Source organism: Stenella coeruleoalba, assembly GCF_951394435.1.
Source record: "Stenella coeruleoalba genome assembly, chromosome: 7".
In the NCBI taxonomy this organism is placed as follows: Eukaryota; Metazoa; Chordata; class Mammalia; order Artiodactyla; family Delphinidae; genus Stenella; species Stenella coeruleoalba.
In genome coordinates, this window is record NC_137153.1 from 41,047,091 (window position 1) to 41,054,549 (window position 7,459).

General features: G+C 41.3%; 1 pseudogene across 1 annotated transcript; it reads left to right on the forward strand.

Annotated features, from left to right (window-relative positions):
- On the forward strand, window positions 1-884 carry LOC307188878 (phosphoserine aminotransferase-like; annotated as a pseudogene). The gene is made up of 2 exons: window positions 1-442; window positions 539-884. The product of its transcript is annotated as a phosphoserine aminotransferase-like (transcript).
- The last annotated feature ends 6,575 nt before the right edge of the window (window positions 885-7,459 follow it).

A 7,459-nucleotide genomic window follows, 5' to 3' on the forward strand; every position in this document is an offset into this window, starting at 1 on the left:
ATGAGTGTCATCTATTCTAAACTTAGAAGTTATAGGAAAATTCTGGATCCAAGCCCCTGGAACTTCAATCAGGTCACTTCCTCTATGTATTACTGCACAAATGAGACCAGGTCCAGAGTAGAATTTTACTTTATCTCTGATGTCAGGGGAGCACTGCTGGTTTTTGACACGTCCTCAAATTTCCCATATAAACCAGTTTGGTGTTTACAAGTTTGGTGTGATTTTTGATGGTGCCCAGCAGAATGCTGGCTCTTCAGGGGTCACAGTGGTGATCTTTCAAGATATCCTGCTAGGATTCACCCTCAGAAAGTGCCCCTCCATCCTGGAATACAAAGTGCAAGCCAGAAACAACTCTATTCAACACAGCTCCCTGTTTCGGCTTCTATGGCATTGGCTTGGTCTTGGAGTATATTAAGAATAACAGTGGTGAAGGACTTCCCTGGTGGCCCAGTGGTTAAAACTCCATGCTTCCACTGCAGGGGGCGAGGGTTTGATCCCTGGTCGGGGAAGTTCTGCAAAAAAAAAAGAAGACTAACAGTGGTGAAGCAACCATGAAGCTTAGCTCTGTCAAATCTCAAATGATTTATGATGTTATTGATAATTCTCAAGGATCCTATGTATATCCAGTGACGCCCAGAATAGAAGCAAGGCAAATATTCCATTCTGAAGCAAGATGAATATTCCATTCTGCATTGGCAATGCCAAAGGAGATGATGCTTTAGACTAAAAGATTTCTCAATAAAGCTTTTGAATTCAATATAATCTCCTTGAAAGGGCATGGGTCTGTGGCAGGCATCATGGCTTCTCTGTATAATGCCAACAGGAGAGAAGATGTTCAGAAGCTGGCAGCCTTCATGAAAAATTATTTGGAGATACATCTATGAACACATCCTAACCAATACGTACTCTGTCCTTGAACATCGGACAAAATTTAAAGTAACTTGGGAATGGCTACGAAAAACTTAACAAACACGGCATTTTTCTCGAATGGACATATTTATTATAGACTCTTCTTTTTTTCAAGGAACAATAGCAAAACATCCACAGCTGGTGGGACTTAGACATCTTAATTCTGACTTGAACAGGAAACATTTAAAAAATCTTCCTCTTGCTTTTCTAACAAAAACTAGCTTATGTTGCCTTTGCTGCTACTTTTTCTAGCTAGATCTCAGTATTCACACTTGATTGTGGACTTAATTACGCAAACTGAAGTTGTTTCTAGAGGCACACAAACACACAGTGAGGAGGGTGGATGGTGTTCTCTACAAACTCGATTCTTGATCTTTAACAAAGTGACAGCAGTGGGGTCTCCTGGCTTCCGCAGCTGTTAATTCAGGTCTGCACTGACCGTGTGCTGAGTGTTCAGAAGTTCCAGACTAAAGGGCAAACTGGAGATCTTTCTTTATACTGTTATTCTCATAAAGCGATAAAAGTGACATACTACATGTTTATATAGCAAGGTCTGTTTTTAGTACCAAATAGTTTATATCACTATGCGCTTATATTTCCAATAATGTGGTTCTCAGTAATACACATAGAGAATTTTAGAATGTGTTAGAATCCTTCACTTCCTGCATTATAGCATTACATTAGCCACAGTTGCGCTCCCCACTTCCACCCTCCCTCCCTTTTAAAGCTGCTTTACAAAAAAGATTTAGAAGTTCTCAGGTTCACTTTTGCTTTCCTTTCAAAGAGTAGAAGAGAAGGTTGGTTGATTGGCTCTTTTTTGGTTATGCCGTTGAACTAAAATTCTCTGTTAAATTCCCTTATCCTTTGTTCACTTGAATGTTCTTTTATAGTGTTTGACCAGAGGGAAACTGAGTTCTGGAAGGTCTTTGCTGAAGAGTCTTTTCCCTTATTGTTTATATATTGTCAGTATTTTATGTTGAATAGGTGAAGAACATTAAAATCCTAAAACAGCTAGAAAAAGAGAGAGACAGAGAGAGAGAGGAGGATTTCGTTTCTTTTCTCCCTCCACAGACTGCTCTGAGGCACAGTTTCTTCACGTAGTTTGTCCAGGTAGTGCAGGCTGTGCCAATGCTTCTACACAGTGATTAGCTGTGTCTCTTCCAGGCTCACCGTGAAGCAGTAGTCAGCACACATACTATGTCCCCCTGTGTTACTTGCCAACCGAACTTCCTCTTTTCCTCTCCCTCACTGTCAATGCCCTCAGATTGCACCTCATAGATAAAACATCAGCACTTAATCCCTGCCTCAGATTCTGTCATGATAAATATTCCTTTGTATCTGTTTATTTTTGCACTTTTTAAAAGTAGGTTTTTTGCATATGTTACTGTGAATCCCCACTCCACCCACACCTTTTTTTTTCACTAAGTGATCTGCTGCCAACTGGCACCAATTCTGCAAATCAAAGTGTGCATTGCAAACATGATCATGTGATCCTCTTTACTAGAAGGTACACCAGGCAATCTGTCTACTTCTGTTCCCCAGAACCTCTCCCACATTTGCGTTTTTTTTTGGTTCGTGTGTTATTTTCTTCCAGTTTTATTGAGATATAATTGACATACAGCACTGTATAAGTTTAAGATGTACAGCATAATGATTTTTTTTTTTGGCTACTTTTTTTTGTTTGTTTTTTGGTCTTCATTGCTGTGCACAGGTTTTCTCTAGTTGTGGCAAGCAGGGGCTCTTCGTTGCAGTGCACGGACTTCTCATTGTGGTGGCTTCTCTTGTTGTGGAGCATGGGCTCTAGGTGCACGGGCTTCAGTAGTTGTGGCACGTAGGCTCAGTAGTTGTGGCACACAGGCTTAGTTGCTCCACAGCATGTGGGATCTTCCTGGACCAGGGATGGAACCCATGTCCCCTGCATTGACAGGTGGATTCTTAACCACTGCACCACCAGGGAAGTCCCCAGCATAATGATTTGATTTACATACATCAATTTTATTATGAAGTGATTATCATAATAAGTTCAGTGAACATCCATAATCTCATATAGGTCCAAGATTAAAGAAATAGGAAAAAAATTTATTTCTCTTGTGATGAGAACTATTAGGATTTACTCTCTTAACAACTTGCATATATAACATCCAGCAGTGTTAATTATAGTTATCATTACATCCCTAGTACTTATTTCTCTTATAACTGGAAGTTTGTATCTTTTGACTGCCTTCATCCAATTCCCCCTTCCCCTGCCCTGCTTCCACATATTTAAATATCAGTTATGGAAATTTCTTTAGCTTGTCTTTGGGCAGTGCAACAACCCCTTGCTTGATGATTTCCAGAACCCATTCCACTGACAGCTCAGCTCCAGCTTGTAGCATCCTTAAGCTAAAGAAGGTGATTACCAGATCAATACGTTGTGTTACATCCTGAAATGAAGGGTGAGTTCAAAATTGTTCAAAGAGATCTCATGTTCAAAGCAGTGCATACACCAAGTTTGGATGGTGGTGAAGAGAATTTGGCAGGCAGGAACTGATGATCTCTAATATCATTGAAATCATTTCTTCAATGACATTTAAGTCTTGTTTGTAATCTGCTAAAGGAACATTCCTGGAACTCAGCAAACCTCTCAAGGACTGTCTGGCTTGTTCCAGAACTTTGTTGTGTTTTTTAGACAGCAAGGAAAATAAATAGATTATCAGTTTACTGTAAGAGGATAAAACTCAGGAACAGCCAGATGAAAGAGACACATAGGGCAAGGTATGTGGGAAGGGGCATGGAGCTTCCATGCTCTCCCAGCATGTTACTCTCCCTGAATCTCACCAATCTGGAAGCTCTGTACTGTTTTTTTAATAATACTTAGTTCTTCCTCCAAAGTAGGAAATGTTAATATTAATATTTCACTAGTTAAAAGCAAACTATGGTTCAAAAAAATTCTAATTGGTTTTGAACTGTAGTGAGAATGTTAATGATATATAATGGAAATGATATATTTATTCCATTATAGCTGCATATTTTTAAATAGAAGTTGAAGTATTTAAGAGTCAGAGTTTTCACTAAAAAGAGTCCATTCTGTCCCTAAGCAAAGCCTGTAGATGGGACGTTCTACATACAATAAGAAGAGAGGAGGAAGAGAAGGAGCCTTCAATGGTACTAAGAAAACTAGGATAATATAATATAATGCCCTAGAAGCCAAGAGTGAATTTAAGGAAGTGATCAATTTTAAATGCTATACATGGATAAATCAAGGAGAAAATGAACAGAAAAACTACATAGTAGTGAACCATATCTCTTTTCTGTTAAGCCTTCTTGGGGCTTTAGTATGTTGGTCACTTCGGGAGAGTCAAGAGAAATGAAAATAACAGATATCCTACCTTCACAAAATCCATTTTACTTCTTTAATTTCCTCCTTCTGCATATATCAGAAACTACTGCTCTCTAGCAATGTCTATTGTCCGTCCATTGCTCTAGCCAACTTTTGCCCAAGAATACATTTTAACCCACTTTTTTAAGTATCTGCCATAGCAGATCATGACAGAAAATAGCAGATGTAGCAATGATTGTTGCCAATGCTTGACATTTAATTTAGCTCTTCAGAATGATGGCTCTCTTGATAACTGGAAAAATCTAACTTGATTACTGTTTGGGGGGTGGAAAATGATAGGGACACAACATCATTGACCATGCCTCCCTCCCTTGATCTCTTCAAAAGCCTATGCCTATGTGGTAGAGCTTCTGGCAAAGGTTTTCAAAAGAAACATACTCAGTTGGCATGTTTCCTTGGCCCTTTGCCCCCTTTACTTTCCTCCTTCTTTTTGTGGACACAATGCCTTGTAACGGTAGAGCCATCTTACAACCATAAAGCCACATACTAGTGATAGTGAGACAGGAAGCAAGGAGCCTGGCTCCTTGCTGGCATTCTCAAAGAGTTGCACCAGCCCTGGAGTGCCTACCTCTGGACTTCTTATTATATGAGAATAACAATCCCCTTTTTGTTTAGTCACTAGAATCTGGTTTTCTGTTGCTTGAAGCATAATTCTACCCAGACATTTGATTGTCTGCCTTCCCCACTAGATCATAAGATGTCAGATAGCATGTCTGTATTTGCTACCTAAGATAGGAAGCTTTCATAGCAAATAATAGAAAACCCAACTCAAAACTGCTTTAACTATAAGGAAGTTTATTAACTCAGATAACTGGAATCCAAAAGTAAGACAAACTTAAGAGTTGACGTGAGCTTCGCTGGTGGCACAGTGGTTGAGAGTCTGCCTGCCAATGCAGGGGACACGGGTTCGTGCCCCGGTCCGGGAAGATCCCACATGCCGTGGAGCGGCTGGGCCCGTGAGCCGTGGCCGCTGAGCCTGCGCGTCCGGAGCCTGTGCTCCACAACAGGAGAGGCCACAGCAGTGAGAGGTCTGCGTACCGGAAAAAAAAAAAAAAAAAAAAAGACTAGCAATTTCAAGCCTCATATCCAAGAACAACCATGTCCAGAAGGAGCATGAATCACTTCTGGAAGTTCTCCTGGAATAGCTTTTCTGGAAGCATCCTGCAAACCTATCCTTGCAACTCATTGAGGTGAACTGGGGAACATGCATGATCCTAATCCAATCCCTGGCAAGAGTGTAATATTACCCTTAGACCAGTCCAGACCACCTCTGGAGCTGAGGATGCTGTGCTACACAAACTATGGGTAAGAGAGAGATTCCTGAACAACGTCAGAATTCTGCTGGACAGGGAGATCAGCTCTGTGCTTTGTGACCACCTAGAGGGGTAGGATAGGGAGGGTGGGAGGGAGACGCAAGAGGGAGGAGATATGGGGACATATGTATATGTATAGCTGATTCACTTCGTTATAAAGTAGAAACTAACACACCATTGTAAAGCAATTATACTCCAATAAAGATGTTAAAAAAAAAATTCTGCTGGGAAGGAAGAAAGAGGGAAAGGATGTTGAGTAGGTAAAGAACTCACTTTTTCTATTCCTAGCATCTTGCAAACATACTTTAAAAAAAAACAACTCCTCTTATACACGAAAAGTTTATGCTTTATCTTAACAAGTTCCTTGAGAGAAGGAAGCATGTTTTACTTTTGTTTATACTACTCTTATGTCTCACTCAATAGCCTGAACATAGTAGAATTTTGACTTTTTTTTTTTGTCAACAAGCCTCAGTATAAGAAAATGGCCTAAATTATTTAACCTTAATCTAAAGATTAACCTCTTAATCTTTAGATTGCTAAATTTTCTTGTTAATCAATCAACTTTTTTTTTCCTTTGGCCACATGGCTTGCAGTATGTTAGTTCCGGACCAGGGATTGAATCTGGGGCCGTGGCAGTGAAAGCACCAAGTCCTAACCACTGGACCGCCAGGGAACTCCCTACTAATCAACTTCTTTGACTCCCAAGACTTACAACTGCTGGGGTAGTCAATAGGTTGACATTTATTCAACAACCGTATTACTGTACTAGTGACTTTTTCTGGAAGAGCAAATCGTAGTGAAGCTCTTAACGTTCCTTTTTCTTATCCAAATGAAGAAACTGCAGGGATGAAGGTGTTCTGCTTCTCTAAAGGCACAGTTGTCAGACTTAAAGTTCCAAATACTCCCCCAATTCAATAACTAGGGATGACTACTGATGATTATTTTTAATGGGTGATTTTCAAAGATGTGAACGTTTTATATGATCCATGGAGATTTAAGTCTCTGAAGGAGAAAAAAATACATGCCTCTATACCAAAATTTCATCACGAGGCAAACTTGGATCATCGCTAAACTGACTCCTAAACCTCTCTCCTTATACTACTAGAAGGTTTGTGTGCGTTTGTTTTGTTTTGCTTTTTTAAGTTTGGGGCTGTAAGGTGATACTTATATTTTATAATAATGTCTCTTCAGTTGACTAGAGCCACTGACATAGTCCCTTACTTGACCAGGATGGTTGGCACTGGTGAGCTTGTTTCGTGGAAAGAGCCTTTGACTTGGAGATGGAATCTCAGCCCAGACCACTGACATGACCAGGAAGTAAGCACTGAATCACTCAGCTTCTCTTGCACAAATAGGGATTACGATTGCTGCTTTTGACACGGTCGTAGACTAAATGGGATTCGGTATCTAAGCACAAATCCAGGCACATAATATTAATTTAACGATTTAATACACTTGTTTCCTCATCCATTTCTCCAAACATTCCAACTAATCCTAAACCTCCAAATGGGCCAGGATTCAGCAAAATGAAGAAGTGGCCTGCCTGGGACATGTGGGTGGGGGTGGCGGGACCGCCAACCCGTGTCGTAGTCTAGGGGTGGTTCGGCCCCCCATACCGAAACCCGCGGCCAGAAAGCTCCTCGCGTTCCAGGAACCCGGATGCAGGGCGTCGCCACGGATATCTTGCCTAGACTTCGCCCTCCGTGGAGAGGGGAGGGGCGGGAGCCGAGTGAGGGCAACGCAGTACACCGGTCGGAATCATCGCGACTCGGGCCACGGCGGCGGACGCAGGCCCACCTGCCCGAGGGAGGGGGGAGCACGGGCAAAACAGCCAAGCCCCACGTCTCGGAGTGGGCAA